At 48.0% G+C, this 24,538-nt stretch overlaps 1 protein-coding gene across 5 annotated transcripts in view; it reads right to left on the reverse strand.

Annotated features, from left to right (window-relative positions):
• The window catches only part of STXBP5L (syntaxin binding protein 5L), a 1,891,501-nt gene that overhangs the window by 1,579,310 nt on the left and 287,653 nt on the right, over positions 1-24,538 (reverse strand). The gene's annotated exons all lie outside the window — the stretch shown is intronic.

Raw genomic sequence — 24,538 nt, forward strand, 5'->3', positions numbered from 1 at the left:
CCTTTTCAGGTCTCAGGGGGGCGGTGGGCGGGCCAGCAGGGAGAGCGGACCGGAACGGTCTTGCAGGGACTTCTGGGTATTGAAGTCCCCGCACGCTCGCAGCCCCGCTAGCTACACACGCCCAAACCGCCTGACTGCCTTCGTGAAGCCGGGCTCCTCTCCACGTTCTTTTAAGTCCCGCCACACACAGCGAAGCGGCACCCGCGGAGCGGGTGCAGCAAGATGTTGCTTCAGACGCTGCTGTGACTCGCCTCTATAAACCGCCGTCAGTGCGAGCAACTAGATAAAGGTAATGGTATTTAAATTCTAAGTTTGGAAATAGCACTTTTAGAAAAGTGGCTATTTTCCTGATTGACCTTTCTGTTTGCCTCTGCCTGGTTGTGTATTGACTGTCTGGTTTGTGAGTGACAGGGACTGGGGGCAGCTCCAGGAGTCTGGCTGAGTCAGCACAAGGCTAATTAGACCCATCTGCATGTAGAGTGGTGGGATGAGTAGCACCTGGGTCTCAATAGGGCTGTGCCTGCCTGCCACAATGCAGGCTCCACCTTCTGCGGTGCGTCTGATGGCCCTGGCCCACACTCACAAAGGAAGAAGAGGTGCACTGGAAGAGTGCACCCAGAACTGGTTTAGATTGGGTCCAGGACCCCTCAAACAAGAAGAACAAAGACTTTTGGGGTTTAAAAGTAGGACTGGAACCCCAGTAAAAATAGATTAGGAAACGTTGTGATCAAGAAGGAATCCGTGCTGTGTGTCTGGGAGCTGACTTACAGCTGCTGTGATTGCTGAGGAAGAGGACCAAGGGACTGTCTGCTGTGTGCTGTTTTCCCCTAATTTGAAGAGAAGCTGTGCTGTGTGCTTTGCCCCTCTGAAGCCTGCCTATCTCCAAGGGCCTGAGAAGAGCTGGGAACTCAGGGATACAAAAGTTCTCCAGCACCCACCCTTCCAGCTGCAGTGTGGGTCTCTGCACTGTGCCTTCGTGAAGTTGCCCCCGGTGAAATCTGTCTCGGTGTGCTCATCGGCATACAGCTGGGGTGTAAGGTTGTGAGGCCTGCTTTGCCTCAAGCGTGATCTGCCCAGGATCGAGTCCCTCGCGCTCTGTGCGGATTAATGCACCACTGAGGAACTTTGGAGCGCCTGCTTTGCCCCCGAGCGCTGTGCGCGCATTGACTCCACCGCCGCCCCTTGAGCTGTGCTGTGTGCCCGAGGCCGGGTTTGCCGCTCTGAGAAGGAACCTTGAAAACACCCTGCCAGTATTCACCACCATCAGCCCGGGATCGTCATTTCCGAGCCGCGCTCAGATTGGTCACACAATGCTAGTTATCTTGATTTAGACCACGCCCATCCTCAGATAGGCTACACCCCTTTAAGAAATTTGTCACGCCCCTTTTAGAGCACCAGCAGGTTTTTTTTCCCACTTAAAGCCCTGGTAATTTGGGCCTGAGGCCCAACACAACACTCTTCAGTGGTATTAGGCATGTGTGCCGTGTGATCCTCTGCAAGTGCGGGTCATCGGGACTTCTTGCTCTTCAGCTGTATTAGGCATGTGTACCATGTGACCCTCTGCAAGTGCGGGTTATCGAGACTGCTTACTCTTCTACGGTATTAGCCATGTGTACTGTGTGACCCTTTGCAAGTGTGTCTCATCTAGAGTGCTTACTCCTCCGTGGTATCAGACATGTGCAACGGGTAACCCTTGGCAAGTGGGTGTCAGCCGGCTCCTTGCTTCTCTGCGGTGTCAAGTATGTGCTATAAGTGACCCTCTGTAAGTGCAGTTTGCCTATGGCCCTGTCCTCGCTCCTCTGCAATACCAAGCATTGTGTGTCATGTGGCACTCGGCAAGTGCTGGTCATGACTGGTTCTGCTACTCTCGGGTATCTGGCTTGTAAAACGTGCTTTCCTCTGCAAGTGGGTGTCGGTCTGCAATCATACAAACATTGTGTTCAGTGGTTCCTCAACTTATTTGAGCTGCAGTCCAATTCATAATTAATTTTGAGAAAAAGAGAGGAAACACGATAAAGACATAATTGAAAACATAAACTCGTATACATAGCATGATGTTTTCCATAATTCAATCACGACATTCTTTAAAAGAATAACCTTTACAAATCTCATGACTTGTTACCAGAAAATTTGTGGCTTATTGTTCATTTACAGATTTTTGTATTTTTTTGTATTTTTTTTTAATCCAGGTATGGCATATTTTTGTAATGGTTTTTATTAACTATACAATAAAGTGTATTATTAGCTCTGCAAGTGGGTGTAAAGTAGGCTCTAGCTCCTCTCCGGTGTCAAGCATGTGCCACGCGTGACGCTCTCCAAATACAACCCTTCTAGGCCAGTGGTTCATAACTTTTTGACTTCCGTGGGCCCCGCTGGGTCGCAAATGAAATCCAAGAACCCCCACACTAAGCAATTTGAATAATTCAAACCTAGAAAGAATACACAAAACTAGAGAAACAAGTTTACACCAGACAGATACACAAAGTAGGAAAGACTATTTTTAATTCACAAAAGAAACGTTTGCACACCAAAAAACTAAATTTTAATTGATAAATTGGATCTTTCGAAATTGTATTAATTTCTAAAAGATGACGCTATATGTATGCTAGACTCTAAAATATGGCCGTGACATTTGTTGGCCCTAATGCATGCTCTCCTTGCATCCATGCATTCAGTGCTTCACTTGAGGCCACCATCCCTCTATTATTTTATAAATGCTTTGATTGCAGGATTTACCAATATACAAACATTGTGGGATGACAAGAGGGTCTCTGGGTAGGGAATCCGGAGACCAGCGGTCTTTTGCTAAATAGGCTGTGATCCATGAACCTTTCACGAATGAAGCAAGATATGCAGTGGGGGCAGCAGTGGGAAGCAAGCCATGGGGGGGGGGGCAGCAGTATACATGCCCCGGGGCACTCCTCCTCCATACCAGAATGTATTTGCTTTCATCGACGCTTCTCACACAAATCATGCTAAGTATACCGACTACATTGTTAGCTTCCAACTTCAAATCCCTTCACATTCACAAGCATTTTAAAGTGTTCCATTTAGTTTTTGGTGTATTTATACACATTTTAATCTGCTAATTTGATTCTAAAAATTCACAGACCTCCTTAGTAGGCATGTGCAACTGTGATCTTGTGTGCTTGCAGTTAGTTCATCCATGATTCCGCCCCTCTCCGGTACTAGGCATGTGCAACGTGTGATCTTGTGTGTGCGCGGTGCGTCCATGATTCCGCCCCTCTCCGGTACTGGGCATGTGCAACGTGTGATCTTGTGTGCGCGCGGGGCGTCCATGGTTCCGCCCCTCTCCGGTACTGGGCATGTGCAACGTGTGATCTTGTGTGCGCGCGGGGCGTCCATGATTCCGCCTCTCTCCGGTACTGGGCATGTGCAACGTGTGTTATTGTGTGCGCGCGGGGCGTCTATGATTCCGCCCCTCTCCGGTACTGGGCATGTGCAACGTGTGATCTTGTGTGTGCGCGGTGCGTCCATGATTCCGCCCCTCTCCGGTACTGGGCATGTGCAACGTGTGATCTTGTGTGCGCGCGGGGCGTCCATGATTCCGCCCCTCTCCGGTACTGGGCATGTGCAACGTGTGATCTTGTGTGCGCGCGGGGCGTCCATGATTCCGCCTCTCTCCGGTACTGGGCATGTGCAACGTGTGTTATTGTGTGCGCGCGGGGCGTCTATGATTCCGGCCCTCTTCGGTACTGGATGTGGTGACGCGAGTCACTTGGGGAAGTGGGGTAGCCTATGCCGCTAATTAGGGCCTACTGGAACTTAAGCAATGCACACAGACTCTTACTACTCATATGGGCCGAAGACCACGAGCGGTCTCACACCCCTTTATTTATGCCCTCGGGCGAGCCCGCCCTCGGGGTGTGTGTGCATGTGTGGATGGGCCGGGTGGCTCCATCATTACACTGGGCATGTGTAATGTTTGATCCTCTGTAAACACAGGTCATCTAAGCTGCTGTCTCCGGGACGATATCCAGCCTGTGTAATGTGTGACCCTTTGCAAACGCAGGTGATGTGTGAAGCTGTTACTTTGCAATATCAGACATGTTCAACGTGTGACCCTCTACAAGTCCAAAACAGGCAATGCCATGGTTTAGTATAAAAAGCCTGCCTGAACCGGTACCGTCGGAGAGGGGCGGGTCTTTGGGGAGAGGGGCTTATGGCGGGAGGGTGGGGGGGTGGTTGGCACGGGCCTCGCACTTCCTGGCTCCGGTGTTGCTGCCCTTGACCCATTATTGATTTCTGTCTCTCTATGCCCTGACACAAAGCACGCTCTGTGCTGGTGCACCCAGGCCCATAACTCTTACTCCCTGCACGAGGCCAGTAACCTGCCTCGGAGGACGATGGGAATAAATCACTGTGAACCCTAGATGTATTCAAATAGGGCGGCTCCTCCATTAGGGTGGAGGATTGTCGTCCCACTACTTTCTTGCAGTGCGAGAAGCAGAAACATAAAATGGTATTTTAAATACTGCCGTGAGAAAGCAGATCAGTATGCCTGGTTGGGGGCTTTGGGGAGGAGTGGCTTACCCACTGTTGTGGGCCCTGACTGTTTGGTTAGCCCTCTGGGGCCGACCAAACCAGTTATGCGCACTCTGCATTTTCTCTATGTAGGATGCATACAGAAAATGTCCTCTCTACAGGCGCCCGGCTGGGTGCCGTCCTCACCAATCACAATGCTGCCATTGCATCGTTGTGATTGGCTTAGGGTAGGGAAGGGAGGATGCCTGCTTCCTGTTCCTGTCAGAGGCAGGAGTGCAGGGAAGCAGCAGGAACACTTGGGATCCAACCAGGAGTGGAGGCGGTGCAAGACCCGGTAAGGTAAGTTTTATTTTTTATTTTTAAATTCCCAACCCACTCTGCGCGAAGCCCGACCTGCGAGTCATGTGAGCTGCGACTGTTCAAATGTCAAACACTCTTTGAAGCAGGGCAGAGTGCACCATGCCAGGCTTTTCAGGGCTTCCAAGAAGAAAGTACTGCTAAGAGCAATCAGGGCACAGATTCTGAAAAATGAAGTGGGGGGACTAGCGAAGTTAGGCAGTATGAACATGGCATCATGGCGCAAGACATCATGGCATGTGACATCGTACGTTGCAACACAGTAGGTGACATCACAGGAAGTGGCACCGTAGCCCATGACCTCACAGGAAGTGAGATCACCAGAAGTGCCATCAGATCCTAACTCCTCGACATATGTTCATCATCTTTATCACAAGTGCAGTTGAGTACATTACAAGATCCAACAACTGAGATTTTGTGTCAGGTGTGTGCCAAAAAAGTGAAGCAAACCCGAGACAAAATCTGGACTTCAAGTTATACATTTAGATTTATACTTAACAAATATCCATGTGACACAATACAGCAAGTACAGGGATGGCAAAGACAGCGAAGATAGCAGAAGATCGAAAGATGATGCATCGCGAACACGTTACTACATTAACCAGAGTCCTTAGGGGCGACACCGCCGGTGTGTGAGTAGTGTGTGACCCCTCCCCCTTTTTGTAACAATACAGCGAGTCACCTGCTGTGCTGCCCTGCATTAAAGGGAGAGGGCAGGAATGCACATATTTAACATTATATGGCGCGTTCCTGCTCTCTGCCTGCGCTGGCGCACACATTGCATCGCTTAGCGCCAGCGCAGGCGCCCTTACACTCTGGAGCAAGGGGGCCTGCACTGCGGGCAGGATTGCTTTTGTTCCTCCTACGTGTGCTGCAGAATGGCAGACACTTAGAGGAGGAGGAAGCAACGAGGAGAAATGAATATATATCCACCTCGGGAGGGGGGGCGTACAGTTCTGACACATTCCCTGGTCTACCCGTGTTGGTAAACCTGGTACTGTGTCAGAACGCATGGGTGGATGCGTGGAGCACCCGTGCTCCAGCCCTGCACACCTCGCTGTCGTGGAGTAAACCAAGGCCGCGATCGGCGCTGCTTGCGTTACTCTAGATTTATCAATTCACACAGAGCCACGCAAGGTGGCCAGCGTGGATAGGTAAATCTCATTTTAGGTTTTGCGTCGCCCTTGCGCCCCATTGCGTGGAGCAAGGGCACCGCAGAATCATGATAAATGTGCCCCTTAATTTAGCAAAAATGTTGCTACAAAGAAATTGGCATCAAGGGGACTTGTAGCAGTAAATGCGTTCTGATTAACAGATTGCAAAGTCTACATTTTAAACTACCTTAGAGGGTTAAGGCACCTGCTGAGAAGATCTTTGTGTACCCAGTAAATCTCAGCGAATAATAATAATAGTAGGATTAGTCTGGGAGTTAACACGTTTGCTGGAGAGATCCGTGTTTTATCTCGCCCCACTCTTGAATCAAAGAGGAATAGAGGGTTAAAGGGTCTCCTGCAAAGCACATCATGGAACCTGCAGATGCTGTAGCTAGGTAAGTGGGTTCCTGCTTTTAACACAATATCCCTATGTTGCTTTAGTTCGTAAATTGTAATCATTATAACACAGTACAGTGAACTATGAAGGGTATGCGACTCCTACACCTTGTAACCATCACTGTCTTATGTACGGCAACCTGTACATTGATTTACGTGCATATCATTTGTTGTCAATGTATAATGTCTTTGGGTGATGTAAAGCGCTCTAACACCCTGCATTGGGATAAGTAGCGCTATAGAAAAAATAAAACATAATAGTGGTATTTAAATTGATATTTGTGTAAAAACAGTGACAGTCCAACACATCCGAGATTCTCACAGTGCATGCATACCTCATGTACAGAGACTGAACAAAGTCAAAAGCCTGCCTCTCTTGTGCAATTGTGAGGTGATCTGCAGTGTGCCTTTGTTTCCCCTCCTCTGCATTAGGTGTGAGGCTCCAGTTTGCTCCCAGTCAGGATACTACATTGTTGAGGGCACAGGGGTAGTTGGTCAAGGTGGGGGGGGGGGATGTATGAAAGCTTCCAAGCCTTGAGACCAGTTTCCTACCTACCCTTGGAGAGATCTTAGAAAAGGCTGTCTCTGTACAACGCCTGCGATAGGTACATCGCAAACAACCCCCTTAAACTCCTACCACCTGGTTTCCATCCTCCTTGCAGCATGGAAAGCCCCCCTCCCCGCAGACACACCCTGCACCTCACCTAGGTTCCAGTTTGTGAAAAAGGACACTTTTTGATGCCCATCCACCCACTGACTCCGCGTACCCCAGGGAGCGCATCTCTTTGCCTTTTACGCTGCAAACCCCTACTCAAGAAGCAGACTCCATGGCGTGGTGAGTAGCATCCCTCCCAGGCACATTGATCCAGAGTCTTGGCCAGGCTTGAGAAGGCCTGCTCCATATCAGGCCTTTCTGACTTTCAGAATCTTTGGGATCAGCTGTGATTCGTGTCTGTTGCTTCTCTTCCCTGAAAGGGACACCCAGGCCCAGGCGTAGAACCTCGGATTCCTGGTCTATGGGGCGGTCTGGTGCTGCCAAACATAGCAGCAATGCTCACCACCATTCACCAACGACCACTACTTAAGAAGCTCTCCACAACAATGGATATGGATGGCCGAGTACTGAATGACTTTTGTTGCAATTCTATATGGATGAAATGCACCTCGAATTCCATCAGATTTGACCTCATTTCGCCGCCACCATACACTGGATGCAGGACACACACACAGACTCAATATCACCCAGTGCTGATTCAGGAGAAACCCAAAGAGCCTTCGGTTCACGTTTCACTCCGTGGCCCTCCATTGCTGTCTGTATGGCCACCACGCGCACCCAGACCGTGCTGCTCTGTCCAGGTTATACCCTCTACTGACAGCCCCTCTCTCTTTCTTAACATCAGGGTCTTCCTGTTCAATGTACGCGCTCACTGCTGCTGTGGGGGGTCCACACTGCAGAAATATGCTTCATAAATACAAAAATGATCATAATACACACACACACAAACACGCAAACATCGCAAATGCACTCACACACACACATGCGTGCACACACACACACACACAGACATACACACATAGGCACGTGCGCACACATGCACTTACACACATTCACACGCATGCATGCATGCACACACACACCTACACACCCATACAAATACATGCACACCCACATGTGCACACATACACACACTGACACATCCACACATGCATGTGTGCACACACACACTCACACACATACATTCAGACATGCATACGTGCACACACACACACACATACACACACATGCATGCATGCACACACACACACCTACACTCACACACACATGCACATTCACACACATGCACCCGGCACACATACAGACATACACAGACATGTACGTGCGCACACACGCGCACACACATGCATTCACACATGTATTCACACATGCACACGCATGCATGCATGTGCACACACACATGGCACAGGTGCATGCTCCCTTACATGGGTTCCCCTGGATCTTCAAAGTGAGAAGATACCAGTCTGGAGTCCCCTCCAATGCAAAGACAGACACAGCGCCCTGTGACTTCAGAGTGCAGACGCAACAACACGCTCTTTGCTCGTGTCCTTCCTGCATTATCGAGCTGCAGGGAACGGATCCGTTTTCCAGCGCTGCACGCCTGGGGAAGACTGCAGCTGATCCGAAGGGCTGGCCAGCAGGCCTGGTGGACCTCTGGGGCTTAGGGAATGTTGAAGGAATATCCCACACCTCCTCTGCTCACTACACTCAAGACACTCCCAGGTCTCCTGGTCATCAGGACACCAGACAAATCCAGGGTTCCTGTATGAATCGAGGCACAACAGGTGCAAAAGCAGCAGAGCCAGCAAGCAATGTCGTCTTTTGTAGGCCACTGTCAACCCCAAGGAGGGGATGAGAGTCACATCAGGTACCACATATTTCACAATCTGAGCATTCTGGGGAGTCGGTCGGTTGGTGGCAGCCTTCATCCTGCCAGTTTGGTTGGAACGACACCCTACAGAACATGGCAGCCTTGAATGCAGAGAAGCTAGGGACCATCCTTGACATGGCAGCCTTGAATGCAGAGAAGCTAGGGACCATCCTTGACATGGCACTTTGACAGACCCAACTATCTCAATGCTTTGGTCAACCTTCAGGAGAAAGGGGGGCACTGACGGTGGCATTTTACCAAATAATGACCAATCGTACCCAGTGGCGTACCAAAACTTGAGGGGCGCCCTACAAAGTACATGGAGGGAGCCCCCAATCTCTGGATCCAGTCCGCAGCTCTCAGGCCAGGGCCCCCGCCAGTGCTGAGGGCCGCAGGGGGTTCCTGCAGCTCTGGGGCCCTCTGCAGCTCCGGGGCCCTCCGCAGCTCTCAGGCCAGGTGCCCCCGCCAGTGCTGAGGGCCACAACGCCCCTCCGCAGCTCTGGGGCTATTGTTACGCCACTGATCGCAGCTTTTGTTTCTAAAGTTGAGGAGGTCACTTTGACAAACGTCTGGTCTACAATGTATAATCGCCTCTGCAAGAAGAGTTGTATATGTCCTGGAAGGGAACAACAACACACTGTCTTCTGATCTCCTAAGATAATGCAAACACTCATTCCGGATATTATATACTTGGAGTTATCACTCTGTAACCCTCCCTAAAATTTCAAGATAGGGCGAAACAGTTGAACCTTACTCCCCTGGGATGATAACATCTGTTTTAGAGATGTTTAATTGAAGCCAATCACATTTCACCCAGACCAGATAGTCTGGGTGAAATGTGAAAAATTGGGAAGGTGGGCTGCTGGTGGTGGTAAAACAGATTCATTTTGTCATCACCAATACTGGTACAGCTGAAGAGAAGCTCTGACAAACAATTACAAGCCCGGTAGATAATAGAGAGCCCTAGGGAAGCCCATAGGATGCAATACTACAGGAGGATCTAAAAGAAAGGCTGACCTGAGGAAGACTCCTTTTGATTTATTATGTACCACATGAGCACATTGCGAAACACATATATTTTCAGAAGCGTCAAACCCTACGTCTCCTCCATCCAGACGAGCCACCAGGATGTAGGACTATCAGACATGACCTGACTTTCTCATTCTGAAAGGAATACAAACAAACATAGAACAGCAAGAAATTCCAGAATAAAGGTCCAGATTTTTCTCGGGTATGGTATTCTTTCGCAAACATGAGAGCGTAGCCTGTCCCCTAAACCCTCTGTCCGCCCACCTTATTTTCAGACAGGTAGACTTTCACCTTTCGTTGCCAGGGCTCCAGTTCTCCCTGCCTATGGAATACCCTGTCTGATGGCCTGTCAGAGAAGGGTGGACTCTGACAGTGAGGGATGAAAAAAATATGACCCCCCTGTACACCAAGGGAAAAACAGCATGGGTGTGGGAGTCACTAGTTATTTGTGTTTCAATAACAAACTCCCACTTGGGCCAGCTACTAAACCTTCTGTGCCTTGACCGGCAAGTTCCTATCAAGGCACTCAGATCACCGCTGGGCTATCAGTGACCTCCAATGTGGTGGACATTAGTCTGTCAGAGGGGGAGTCTAATGTCCCCCACCGCCCTGAGAGACCCCCTCCATCTGTCAAGCTTGAATCTGGCCCAAAGTCCAGCTGGAATGAGGACAGTCTCCAAAGGGGGTGGAGGGCCATATTTCACGTGGTCAAGACTGTAATTATCCAGGGACATTTTTTAAATATATGCTGAAAAAGCATGTGCTTATTCAAAGATGACCTGATTTAGAAAACAATCGTACTCACAAGCATATGCTTCTCTTATGCATATGTATTGTTTACTACTTTTTAGACATTTCTATACATTCTCCTGCAGAAAAACGAACAGGATGCATGCTGTCACATGTGCAGAACTGAATGGTATTCACATTCCCATGTTCCTCGACATATGTGCACAAAGCACAATAATTACATCAACCAAGTCAAGATTTGGAATGAAGTTTTTTCCATCATTGATATTAATGTTAATATCAGTGGATCTCTCACTACACCCATCTAGTGAATGTCGACAGAACAGTGATCTTTATCACACCTTCCCATCATTTTCTCCCTGGGTGTGTGGGTCAATGGCGGTGCCCTGAAGTGTAAGAAGTGCTTTGCAAAATGTTTGGCCAAACAAAACGGTGGCCATCTTGGGGTGGTGACTTAATAGCTCCCATTTCCCAGGCCACTGCTCTGACTGTCCTTGGTACAATCAGTTCTTTGATGCAGGTTAAAATGTACTCCATGGTTGTGATGTAAGGACACGCTGTGTGCAATATAGACCCCCAATAGCATTGCCCATTTGTTCTTATACTCTGTGGGTTCAGAACAATTAAATCTCGTACATATAGCTGCCCATGAAGAATTGATCAAGGACATAGCAGGGGCGCTCAGAGCCCATTGTCCTCCCCTGTACTATGCTTGGCTGCAGTTAAAGCCCAGGATTTCCTCTGTGTGCTGCTGGAAAGCGCTGCTGGTGATGACTCTGTCAGATTTCCACCAGGGAAATGCATAATCAGAGCCGAAGTTCTGGAATGAGATTCATCATTATGCAAGGCTCCATTCCCGTCACAGGGTCCCTTCTGGGTATTCAGCCCTGAAAGTCCTTACTTTATCATAATCTCAGCCCAGCGGTGCTGCTGGGACGCGCTGCCTGTTTCTGCTGTGTCAGGCGCTCCTCTCCTCCCTGCTTTAGGCAGACGATGAAGGCACCAGGCTGTGTTGTATGGATGACTTCAGGGCTCCTCACACATTTCTGTGGCATGACTGCATCCCCATACAACAAAAATGGACATAATCCATTTGAGGGGACATGGTATAAGAGTATGTACACTTGCAATGTGATATAACAAGTAATAGGATTGTATATTCAGTATTCTGAATATATTAGTCAGGATTTCTCACTGAAGTTGTCTGTGATCCATTTGTTTGACAACCCTGCCTAAGACCAACGAGGGAAAACCTCGAGGGACTCAAGATAACCAGAATGTTGTACTTGGACGATTGAAGGAGTATGTAAGTGCTGTCCCCAGACCCCAACTCTACAATTCTGCAGTTTGTGGCTTTTGACATGGAGATTAGAAATCCTGGTTTGGTTTCCTCTTTGTCTTGGGTCTAGTAACATTCGGCTGTTGCAACGCTACGAAAATGCAGTAATCAAGAGTCCTACGCTCAGCAGCCTGAAAGTTAGTTCGGTCGACTCCCAGAAATGCCAAGATCATGCGCGTTGACAGAGGTGGACCCAGTGCAAATGGACATCAAAATGAAACAATGTGGAACGGATTAAGGAATACCAGCATCTGGGTGCACAGCAGTGGGAATGTCTGGGGACCACAGAACACAAATATCAGGGATCACTGCAGTATGAATATCCGGGGACCACAGAAACACAAATATCAGGGATCACTGCAGTATGAATATCCGGGAACCACAGAAACACAAATATTTGGGATCACGGCAGTATGAATATCCGGGGACCACAGAACACAAATATCAGGGATCACTGCAGTATGAATATCCGGGGACCACAGAAACATAAATATCAGGGATCACGGCAGTATGAATATCCGGGGACCAAAGAAACACAAATATCTGGGATCACTGCAGTATGAATATCCGGGGACCACAGAAACACAAATATCAGGGATCACTGCAGTATGAATATCCGGGAACCACAGAAACACAAATATTTGGGATCACGGCAGTATGAATATCCGGGGACCACAGAAACACAAATGTCTGGGATCACTGCAGTATGAATATCCGGGGACCACAGAAACACAAATATCAGGGATCACTGCAGTATGAATATCCGGGAACCACAGAAACACAAATATCTGGGATCACGGCAGTATGAATATCCGGGGACCACAGAAACACAAATGTCTGGGATCACTGCAGTATGAATATCCGGGGACCACAGAAACACAAATGTCTGGGATCACTGCAGTATGAATATCCGGGGACCACAGAAACACAAATGTCTGGGATCACTGCAGTATGAATATCCGGAGACCACAGAAACATAAATATCAGGGATCACGGCAGTATGAATATCCGGGGACCACAGAAACACAAATATCTGGGATCACTGCAGTATGAATATCTGGGGACCACAGAAACACAAATATCTGGGATCACTGCAGTATGAATATCTGGGGACCACAGAAACACAAATATCAGGGATCACTGCAGTATGAATATCCGGGGACCACAGAAACACAAATGTCTGGGATCACTGCAGTATGAATATCTGGGGACCACAGAAACACAAATGTCTGGGATCACTGCAGTATGAATATCCGGGGACCACAGAAACACAAATGTCTGGGATCACTGCAGTATGAATATCCGGAGACCACAGAAACATAAATATCAGGGATCACGGCAGTATGAATATCCGGGGACCACAGAAACACAAATATCTGGGATCACTGCAGTATGAATATCCGGGGACCACAGAAACACAAATATCTGGGATCACTGCAGTATGAATATCTGGGGACCACAGAAACACAAATATCAGGGATCACTGCGGTATGAATATCTGGGGACTACAGAAACACAAATGTCTGGGATCACTGCAGTATGAATATCCGGGGACCACAGAAACACAAATGTCTGGGATCACTGCAGTATGAATATCCGGGGACCACAGAAACACAAATGTCTGGGATCACTGCAGTATGAATATCCGGGGACCAGAGAAACACAAATGTCTGGGATCACTGCAGTATGAATATCTGGGGACCACAGAAACACAAATATCAGGGATCACTGCAGTATGAATATCCGGGGACCACAGAAATATAAATATCAGGGATCACGGCAGTATGAATATCCGGGGACCACAGAAACACAAATATCAGGAATCACTGCAGTATGAATATCCGGGGACCACAGAAACACAAATATCTGGGATCACTGCAGTATGAATATCCGGGGACCACAGAAACACAAATATCTGGGATCACTGCAGTATGAATATCCGGGGACCACAGAAACACAAATGTCTGGGATCACTGCAGTATGAATATCTGGGGACCACAGAAACACAAATATCAGGGATCACTGCAGTATGAATATCCGGGGACCACAGAAACACAAATATCAGGGATCACTGCAGTATGAATATCTGGGGACCACAGAAACACAAATATCAGGGATCACTGCAGTATGAATATCCGGGGACCACAGAAACACAAATATCAGGGATCACTGCAGTATGAATATCCGGGGACCACAGAAACACAAATGTCTGGGATCACTGCAGTATGAATATCCGGGGACCACAGAAACACAAATGTCTGGGATCACTGCAGTATGAATATCCGGAGACCACAGAAACATAAATATCAGGGATCACGGCAGTATGAATATCCGGGGACCACAGAAACACAAATATCTGGGATCACTGCAGTATGAATATCCGGGGACCACAGAAACACAAATATCTGGGATCACTGCAGTATGAATATCTGGGGACCACAGAAACACAAATATCAGGGATCACTGCGGTATGAATATCTGGGGACTACAGAAACACAAATGTCTGGGATCACTGCAGTATGAATATCCGGGGACCACAGAAACACAAATGTCTGGGATCACTGCAGTATGAATATCCGGGGACCACAGAAACACAAATGTCTGGGATCACTGCAGTATGAATATCCGGGGACCACAGAAACACAAATGTCTGGGATCACTGCAGTATGAATATCTGGGGACCACAGAAACACAAATATCAGGGATCACTGCAGTATGAATATCCGGGGACCACAGAAATATAAATATCAGGGATCACGGCAGTATGAATATCCGGGGACCACAGAAACACAAATATCAGGGATCACTGCAGTATGAATATCCGGGGACCACAGAAACACAAATATCTGGGATCACTGCAGTATGAATATCCGGGGACCACAGAAACACAAATATCTGGGATCACTGCAGTATGAATATCTGGGGACCACAGAAACACAAATATCTGGGATCACTGCAGTATGAATATCTGGGGACCACAGAAACACAAATATCAGGGATCACTGCAGTATGAATATCCGGGGACCACAGAAACACAAATGTCTGGGATCACTGCAGTATGAATATCTGGCGACCACAGAAACACAAATATCTGGGATCACTGCAGTATGAATATCCGGGGACCACAGAAACACAAATATCAGGGATCACTGCAGTATGAATATCTGGGGACCACAGAAACACAAATATCAGGGATCACTGCAGTATGAATATCCGGGGACCACAGAAACACAAATGTCTGGGATCACTGCAGTATGAATATCTGGGGACCACAGAAACACAAATATCAGGGATCACTGCAGTATGAATATCCGGGGACCACAGAAACACAAATATCAGGGATCACTGCAGTATGAATATCTGGGGACCACAGAAACACAAATATCAGGGATCACTGCAGTATGAATATCCGGGGACCACAGAAACACAAATATCTGGGATCACTGCAGTATGAATATCCGGGGACCACAGAAACACAAATGTCTGGGATCACGGCAGTATGAATATCCGGGAACCACAGAAACACAAATATCTGGGATCACTGCAGTATGAATATCCGGGAACCACAGAAACACAAATATCTGGGATCACTGCACTATGAATATCCGGGGACCACAGAAACACAAATATCAGGGATCACTGCAGTATGAATATCCGTGGACCACAGAAACACAAATATCTGGGATTACTGCAGTATGAATATCCGGGAACCACAGAATGACCAATATCTGGGATCACTGCACTATGAATATCCGGGGACCACAGAAACACAAATATCAGGGATCACTGCAGTATGAATATCCGGGGACCACAGAAACATAAATATCAGGGATAACGGCAGTATGAATATCCGGGGATCACAGAAACACAAATATCAGGGATCACTGCAGTATGAATATCCGGGGACCACAGAAACACAAATATCTGGGATCACTGCAGTATGAATATCCGGGAACCACAGAAACCCAAATATCTGGGATCACTGCAGTATGAATATCCGGGGACCACAGAAACACAAATATCTGGGATCCCTGCAGTATGAATATCCGGGGACCACAGAAACACAAATATCTGGGATCACTGCACTATGAATATCCGGGGACCACAGAAACACAAATATCTGGGATCACTGCAGTATGAATATCCGGGGACCACAGAAACACAAATATCTGGGATTACTGCAGTATGAATATCCGGGGACCACAGAAACACAAATATCTGGGATCACTGCAGTATGAATATCCGGGGACCACAGAAACACAAATATCTGGGATCACTGCAGTAAGAATATACGGGGGACCACAGAAACACAAATATCTGGGATCACTGCACTATGAATATCCGGGAACCACAGAAACACAAATATCTGGGATCACTGCAGTTTGAATATCTGTCGACCACAGAAACACAAATATCAGGGATCACTGCACTATGAATATCTGGGGACCACAGAAACACAAATATCAGGGATCACTGCAGTATGAATATCCGGGGACCACTGAAACACAAATGTCTGGGATCACTGCACTATGAATATCCGGGGACCACAGAAACACAAATATCAGGGATCACTGCACTATGAATATCCGGGAACCACAGAAACACAAATATCTGGGATCACTGCAGTATGAATATCCGGGGACCACAGAAACACAAATGTCTGGGATCACTGAAGTATGAATATCTGGCGACCACAGAAACACAAATGTCTGGGATCACTGCAGTATGAATCTCTGGCGACCACAGAAACACAAATATCAGGGATCACTGCAGTATGAATATCCGGGGACCACAGAAACACAAATATCAGGGATCACTGCAGTATGAATATCCGGGGACCACAGAAACACAAATATCAGGGATCACTGCACTATGAATATCCGGGGACCACAGAAACACAAATATCTGGAATCACTGCAGTATGAATATCTGGGGACCACAGAAACACAAATATTAGGGATCATTGCAGTATGAATATCCGGGGACCACAGAAACACAAATATCAGGGATCACTGCACTATGAATATCTGGGGACCACAGAAACACAAATATCAGGGATCACTGCACTATGAATATCCGGGGACCACAGAAACACAAATATCAGGGATCACTGCACTATGAATATCCGGGGACCACAGAAACACAAATATCAGGGATCACTGCACTATGAATATCCGGGGACCACAGAAACACAAATATCAGGGATCACTGCAGTATGAATATCAGGGGACCACAGAAACACAAATAACAGGGATCACTGCGGTATGAATATCCGGGGACCACAGAAACACAAATTACTAGGATCACTTCGGTATGACTATCCGGGGACCACAGAAACACAAATATCTAGGATCACTTCGGTATGACTATCCGGGGACCAGAGTGTGGTTATGTGGGAAGGCCCAGAGTGTGGATATGTGGACAGCACCAGAGTGTGGATATGTGGGGAGCACCAGAGTGTGGATATGTCGGTAGCACCAGAGTATGGATATGTAGGGAGCACCAGAGTGTGGATATGTGGGCACTTCCAGATTGTGGATATGTGGGGAGCAGCAGAGTCTGGATATGTGGGTAGCACCAGAGTGTGGACATGTGGGGATCACAAGAGTCTGGATATGTGGGTAGCACCAAAGTGTGGATATGTGGGGAGCACCAGAGTGTGGATATGTGGACAGCACCAGAGTGTGGATATGTGGGGAGCACCAGAGTGTGCATATGTGGGTAGCACCAGAATGTGGATAGGTGGACAGCACCAGAGTGTGGATATGTGGGTAGCACCAGAGTGTGGGTATGTTGGAAGCTCCAGAGTGTAGATATGTGGGGAGCACCAGAGTGTGGATATGTGGGGAGCACCAGTGTGTGGATATGTGGGTAGCACCAGAGTGTGGATATGTTGGAAGCTCCAGAGTGTGGATATGTGGGTAGCACCAGAGTGTGGATATGTGGGGAGCACCAGAGTGTGGACATGTGGGGAGCACCAGAGTGTGGATATGTGGGTAGCACCAGAGTGTGGATATAGGGGGAGCACCGGAGTGTGGATATGTGGGGAGCACCAGAGTGTGGATATGTGGGTAGCACCAGAGTGTGGATATGTTGGAAGCTCCAGAGTGTGGATATGTGGGGAGCACCAGAGTGTAGATATGTGGGTAGCACCAGAGTGTGGATATGTGGGGAGCACCAGAGTGTGGATATGTGGGGAGCACCGGAGTGTGGATATGTTGGAAGCTCCAGAGTGTAGATATGTGGGGAGCACCAGAGTGTAGATATGTGGGGAGCACTAGAGTGTGGATATGTTGGAAGCTCCAGAGTGTAGATATGTGGGGAGCACCAGAGTGTAGACATGTGGGTAGCACCAGAGCGTGGATATGTGGGGAGCACTGGAGTGTGGATAAGTGGACAGCCCCAGAGTATGGATATGTGCGGAGCACCAGAGTGTGGATATGTGGGGAGCACCAGAGTGTAGATATGTGGGTAGCACCTGAGTGTGGATATGTGGGGAGCACCAGAGTGTGGATATGAGGGGAGCACTGGAGTGTGGATATGTTGGAAGCTCCAAAGTGTAGATATGTGGGGAGCACCAGAGTGTAGATATGTGGGGAGCACCGGAGTGTGGATATGTTGGAAGCTCCAGAGTGTAGATATGTGGGGAGCACCAGAGTGTAGATATGTGGGTAGCACCAGAGCGTGGATATGTGGGGAGCACTGGAGTGTGGATAAGTGGACAGCCCCAGAGTATGGATATGTGCGGAGCACCAGAGTGTGGATATCTGGGGAGCACCAGAGTCTGGATATGTGGACAGCACCAGAGTGTGGATATCTGGGGAGCACCAGAGTGTGGATATGTGGGTAGCACCAGAGGGTGGATAAGTGGACAGCACCAGAGTGTGGATATGTGGGTAGCACCAGAGTGTGGATATGTGGGTAGCACCCGAGTGTGGATATGTGGACAGCACCAGAGTGTGGATATGTGGGTAGCACCAGAGTGTGGATATGTGGGTAGCACCAGAGTGTAGATATGTGGGTAGCACCCGAGTGTGGATATGTGGGTAGCACCAGAGTGTAGATATGTGGGTAGCACCCGAGTGTGGATATGTGGACAGCACCAGAGTGTGGATATGTGGGGAGCACCAGAGTGTGGATATGTGGGGAGCACCAGAGTGTAGATATGTGGGTAGCACCAGATGGTGGATATGTGGGTAGCACCAGAGTTTGGATATGTGGGTAGCACCAAAGTGGGGATATGTGGTCAGCACCAGAGTGTGGATATGTGGACAGCACTAGAGTGTGGATATGTGGGGAGCACCAGAGTGTGGATATGTAGGGAGCACCAGAGTGTGGATATGTGGACAGCACCAGAGTGTGGATATGTGGACAGCACCAGAGGGTGGATATGTGGACAGCACCAGAGGGTGGATATGTGGACAGCACCAGAGTATGGATATGTGGGCAGCTCCAGAGTGTAGATATGTGGGGAGCACCAGAGTGTAGATATGTGGGTAACACCAGAGCGTGGATATGTGGGGAGCACTGGAGTGTGGATAAGTGGACAGCCCCAGAGTATGGATATGTGCGGAGCACCAGAGTGTGGATGTCTGGGGAGCACCAGAGTGTGGATATGTGGGTAACACCAGAGGGTGGATAAGTGGACAGCACCAGAGTGTGGATATGTGGGTAGCACCAGAGTGTGGATATGTGGGTAGCACCCGAGTGTGGATATGTGGACAGCACCAGAGTGTGGATATGTGGGTAGCACCAGAGTGTGGATATGTGGGGAGCACCAGAGTGTAGATATGTGGGTAGCACCCGAGTGTGGATATGTGGGTAGCACCAGAGTGTAGATATGTGGGTAGTAAGCATGGGCGGAAAATCCGTTTCGCTCGCGGATTTTGCGGATTTTCGGTAAATTCGCAATCCGCGAGATTCGCGAATCTCCCGCAAAATCCGCAAATCCGCGAGCAGCGGATTTTGCTCGCACTGCTCGCACTGTTCGCGTGAGTTCGCGGCTTCCCAGTACAACTTCGCGCCCCGCGAATAAGTGCAAAATTGCAGAAATACGATCTTAGCAAAACTGAAACTACTTACCAGGTTCAAAAGTTCAGGCTCATCATTAGTAGCCATTTCCTGTAGTGCTTCCTGAGGGGCCCCTCCAGAGTTCAGTTGCCAGTTGCAACTATTATGTGACCCTGCTCTGAACCTCAGAATAGTTACACATATGCCACAAAGGTCCTGAATTACAGCTAAGGGAGACAAGCAGGAGCCAGGCTGGAAGTTCAAATCCATTAATCAGCCCCTAATTCATTATTGTCAGTTGGGGCAGGGCAGGTGTTGTAACTAATTTTGCAACAATGAAAGCACTCAGCAAGTGCAAAAGATCACTAATCAGGAAGCACTAAGGAAGCAGGTGCCAGCTAAAAAAATATTCTGTGACACATTAATCAGCCCCAAATTAATTCAGGTCACTTGAGGCAGGGAAGGTGTGCTTGCGTTGCCACAATAATGTACACTGACTGGACAACCAGAGGGTGCTGTGATGAAACAGAGGGTGGCATGGGTGGGCCAGAGGGTGGCATGAGTAGTCAGAGAGTGGCAGTGGTGACAGAGAGTGGCAGTGATGAAGAAGAGTGTCCCAAACAGGCTGGACACGTAGAAACAACAAGTTCGCGAAACTTGCGACCCGACAGGTAAGTTCGCAATTTGCGAAAGTGTACAAAACCCTCACGAACTGGCAGAAACCCGCGTAAACACAAAAAAAAAAAAATCCGCAAATTCGCGAGAATTCGCGGATTTTGCGGATTGCGAGTTCGCAAATCCGCAAAATTCGCGAACGCGAGATTCGCAAAATTCGCCCATGCTTAGTGGGTAGCACCCGAGTGTGGATATGTGGACAGCACCAGAGTGTGGATATGTGGGGAGCACCAGAGTGTGGATATGTGGGGAGCACTAGAGTGTAGATATGTGGGTAGCACCAGATGGTGGATATGTGGGGAGCACCAGAGTTTGGATATGTGGGTAGCACCAAAGTGGGGATATGTGGACAGCACCAGAGTGTGGATATGTGGACAGCACTAGAGTGTGGATATGTGGGGAGCACCAGAGTGTGGATATGTAGGGAGCACCAGAGTGTGGATATGTGGACAGCACCAGAGTGTGGATATGTGGACAGCACCAGAGGGTGGATATGTGGACAGCACCAGAGGGTGGATATGTGGACAGCACCAGAGTATGGATATGTGGGCAGTACTAAAGTGTGGATATGTGGAAAAACACCAGAGTGTGGATATGTGGGTAGCACCAAAGTGTGGCTATGTGGGGAGCACCAAAGTGTGGATATGTGGGGAGCACCAGAGTGAGGATATGGGTGAACACCAGAGTGTGGATATGTGGGTAGCACCAGAGTGTGGATATGTGGGTAGCACCAAAGTGTGGATATGTGGACAGCATCAGAGTGTGGATATCTGGGTAGCACCAGAGTGTGGATAAGTGGGTAGCACCAAAGTGTGAATATGTTGGAAGCTCCAGACTGTGGATATGTGGGGAGCATCACAATATTGATGTATGGTTAGCTCTACACTTCTACTTTCAGGGGATCTCTGCAGAACAGATATCAGGCTAACATCATAATCTCAAAATCTGGAGAGCACCACACTTCGGATGTCTGGAAAGCCCTGCAATATGATTGTGAAGCATCTCTCCAATACGAATCTCCGGGGAGCGCCCAAATATACATTCTTGGAGGTACTGCAATATGAATAGCAAGGAATGTTCACATCTGAGCAGCACTACAATATATACATCTTCAAGAGCATGGCAGTACAAATATCTGGAGCAGCACGTATAAAAACATACATCTGAAGAGCAAGGCAGTACACATATCTGGAGCAGCACTTATAAAAACATACATCTAAAGAGCATGGCAGTGCAAATATCTGGAGCAGCATGTTTACAAACATACATCTGAAGAGCATGGCAGTGCACATATCTGGAGCAGCACGTATAAAAACATACATCTGAAGAGCATGGCAGTACACATATCTGGAGCAGCACGTATACAAACATACATCTGAAGAGCATGGCAGTGCACATATCTGGAGCAGCACGTATACAAACATACATCTGAAGAGCATGGCAGTACATATATCTGGAGCAGCACGTATACAAACATACATCTGAAGAGCATGGCAGTACACATATCTGGAGCAGCACGTATGAAAACATACATCTGAAGAGCATGGCAGTCCACATATCTGGAGCAGCATGTTTACAAACATACATCTGAAGAGCATGGCAGTACACATATCTGGAGCAGCACGTATACAAACATACATCTGAAGAGCATGGCAGTGCACATATCTGGGGCAGCACGTATACAAACATACATCTGAAGAGCATGGCAGTACACATATCTGGAGCAGCAGGTATAAAAACATACATCTGAAGAGCATGGCAGTACACATATCTGGAGCAGCATGTTTACAAACATACATCTGAAGAGCATGGCAGTACACATATCTGGAGCAGCACGTATACAAACATACATCTGAAGAGCATGGCAGTGCACATATCTGGAGCAGCACGTATAAAAACTGTGGGCCCGATTCACAGAATGAACTTAAGACTTAATCCTAAATTTACTACCATTTTGGTATTCACAGAATGCACTTACTACTTTTGGCATTCACAGAATGAACTTACTACTTTTGGTATTCACAGAAGTTAGGATTTTGTCTTAAAACAAACATAAGACAGACTTAAGACAGACTTAAGACAAAATCCTAACTTCTGTGAATACCAAAAGTAGTAAGTTCATTTTGTGAATACCAAAATAGTAGTAAGTTTAGGATTGAGTCTTAAGTTCATTCTGTGAATCGGCCCAATACATCTGAAGAGCATGGCAGTACACATATCTGGAGCAGCACGTATACAAACATACATCTGAAGAGCATGGCAGTACACATATCTGGAGCAGCACGTATACAAACATACATCTGAAGAGCATGGCAGGACACATATCTGGAGCAGCACATATAAAAACATGCATCTGGAGAGCACATCAGTGCACGTAGCTGGAGATTAGAGTTCACAAATATGAATATCCGGAGATATTCTTGGCCAGCTGTGGAGCACAAACAAAAGTCAGAGACTGGACCACTACAACAGACTGAGAGGCAGAATGTCTGTCTGCAAGCTGAACCTAACACCTTCTGCCCTGGGAGGTCCAAATAAAAGATGTGTGAGATGCAGAAACCTGCTTAGGACCACAGTACATCGAATGTCAGGTAATGAATCCTAACCCTAGAGAAACATTTTGTACTATTTCAAGGCCACTTTTTGAAGTGAGGTATCATGAGTATGTGGGTGGGCGTTGTCCCTGCTCTATTGGTGACCACATCTGGTCCAGCTGGAGCCAAGAAGAGAATTGAAGTTTAGCTCCATTTCTTGGGTCTTGGCCCAACGAACAATTTACTTACCTTCGGTAACGCTTTTTCTGGTAGATACAGTATCTGCCTGTGCATTCCTCACCTTGTGAATATCCCCCTGCGTCAGCAAATGTTCGGAAAACTCTTTTGTAGCACGCCGGCGTGGACGACGTCACAGGAGCACGGCATCGCACGCGACTCCGGCTGACGTCACCGACTCCTTATTAGACCTACGTCGGTGTGATGACATCAGTTCCGCCCTTTTTTCCGTGCCTTCGAGGCACCCGGACGGACCAATGACAGCAGATATACATACATACAGTGTACATAGTACATACAATTCAAAACTGCACACATAGTGCGTAGCAAAGGTATTAAAAACCCAATATATACATCAAAATACATAAACTCAGGTATAACAGAGTGGACAACGGGGAGGCGGGTGGGTCAGTGAGGAATCCACAGGCAGATACTGTATCTACCAGAAAAAGCATTATCGAAGGTAAGTAACTTGTTCTTCTGATAGATACATCTGCCAGTGGATTCCTCACCTTGTGAATAGAGTCCCACAGCAGTCCCCACTCCCGGAGGAGGGTGTGCACTCTCTTATAACAAGAAATCTTGAAGGACAGAGCACGCAAAGTGGCCGTCCCTCAACAGCTAAGTATCCAAGCAGTAATGCTTTGCGAAAGTGGGAAGGGAGGCCCAAGTCGCGGCTCTGCAAATATCCTCAACAGGTACACCGCTAGATAAAGCAGAAGTAGCAGACTTTGCTCTAGTAGAGTGAGCTCTTTACCCTCAGGAGGGTCCTTACCAGCCAGGGAGTAGTAGATCTTGATGCATAATATTATCCATCTTGATAGAGTGCGCTTGTGCACAGATCTTCCTTTCCTGCAGCCAGCAAATCCAACGAAAAGCTGGTCATCCAACCTGAACTCCCTTCTCCTGTCCAGGTAGAAGCTCACCGCCCTCTTAGGGTCCAAGCGATGAAGCCTCTCCTCCTCCTTGGAAGGGTGAGGGGGAGGATAAAAGGTAGGGAGGGTAATGGACTGTCCTAAATGGAATGGAGTAACCACCTTAGGCAGAAAAGCAGCCCTGGTCCTGAGAACCATTCTATCAGCATGAATGGTCAAGAACGGGGGCTTTGAGCTAAGAGCTTGAAGC

This window comes from Lissotriton vulgaris, chromosome 8 (genome assembly GCF_964263255.1).
Source record: "Lissotriton vulgaris chromosome 8, aLisVul1.2, whole genome shotgun sequence".
NCBI lineage: Eukaryota > Metazoa > Chordata > Amphibia > Caudata > Salamandridae > Lissotriton > Lissotriton vulgaris.